Genomic DNA, 1,004 nt, shown 5'->3' with positions numbered 1-1,004 from the left:
ATTAGAGTACGTTATGTACGTTATCCTGCAGATAAATCAAAATATTACGATTGAGTGCGCCTAGGAACGAAGATACATGACGATCATGAGATGGTCCAGGACGTCGCTGCATTGGTGAACGAGCTGTTGTCATTAGCCAGTACCACATTAATGACATGCTGCATTGTGATGTTGTTTGCAAGCATGGTGAATATATTGTCGATGGACTGGCTTGGGATGGCAGCCTCATCATCACCATGCTAGATCAAGGTAGTTGTTGAAACTTCCTGGCAGATTAAAACTGTGTGCCGGACCGAGACTCGAACTCGGGACCTTTGCCTTGGCTTGGGTAACTCAGTTGGTAGAGCACTTGCCCGCGGAAGGCAAAGGTCCCGAGTTCGAGTCTCGGTCCGGCACACAGTTTCAATCTGCCAGGAAGTTTCATATCAGCGCACACTCCGCTGCAGAGTGAAAATCTCATTCTGGAAACATCCCCCAGGCTGTGGCTAAGCCATGTCTCCGCAGTATCCTTTCTTTCAGGAGTGCTAGTTCTGCAAGGTTCGTAGAAGAGCTTCTGTAAAGTTTGGAAGGTAGGAGACGAGGTACTGGCGGAAGTAAAGCTGTGAGGACGAGGCGTTGAGTCATGCTTGGGTAGCTCAGTTGGTAGAGCACTTGCCCGCAAAAGGCAAAGGTCCCGAGTTCGAGTCTCGGTCCGGCACACAGTTTTAATCTTCCAGGAAGTTTCATATCAGCGCACACTCCGCTGCAGAGTGAAAATCTCATTCTGGAAGGTAGTTGTTGTTACAGATGCAAAGCCAAGTCTGCAGACACCCATTACGTTTGCAACAGAAAAGAAGGAGGATGAGGAGGAGGAGAAATTAATCATCAGATTGCAGCAATAATGAAGACACATAAACATCGAAAAAATCATCTTAAACACATACCTGTAAGATCATCACAGACGAACCAGGGGCACATATCAGCCACTGATGAACAATCAACATAATAATTTCCATTATACTGCT

At 46.6% G+C, this 1,004-nt stretch overlaps 1 non-coding gene across 1 annotated transcript; it reads left to right on the top strand.

The window, feature by feature from the left end:
• The first annotated feature begins 623 nt into the window (after window positions 1-623).
• Trnal-caa lies at window positions 624-698 on the top strand. Its single transcript has one exon. It is a non-coding gene; the product is annotated as a tRNA-Leu (tRNA).
• The last annotated feature ends 306 nt before the right edge of the window (window positions 699-1,004 follow it).

The sequence above is a fragment of the Schistocerca piceifrons genome, chromosome 3 (assembly GCF_021461385.2).
Source record: "Schistocerca piceifrons isolate TAMUIC-IGC-003096 chromosome 3, iqSchPice1.1, whole genome shotgun sequence".
NCBI lineage: Eukaryota > Metazoa > Arthropoda > Insecta > Orthoptera > Acrididae > Schistocerca > Schistocerca piceifrons.
The sequence above is the reverse complement of the archived record's forward strand: the minus strand, read 5'-3'. Positions and strand labels throughout refer to the sequence as shown.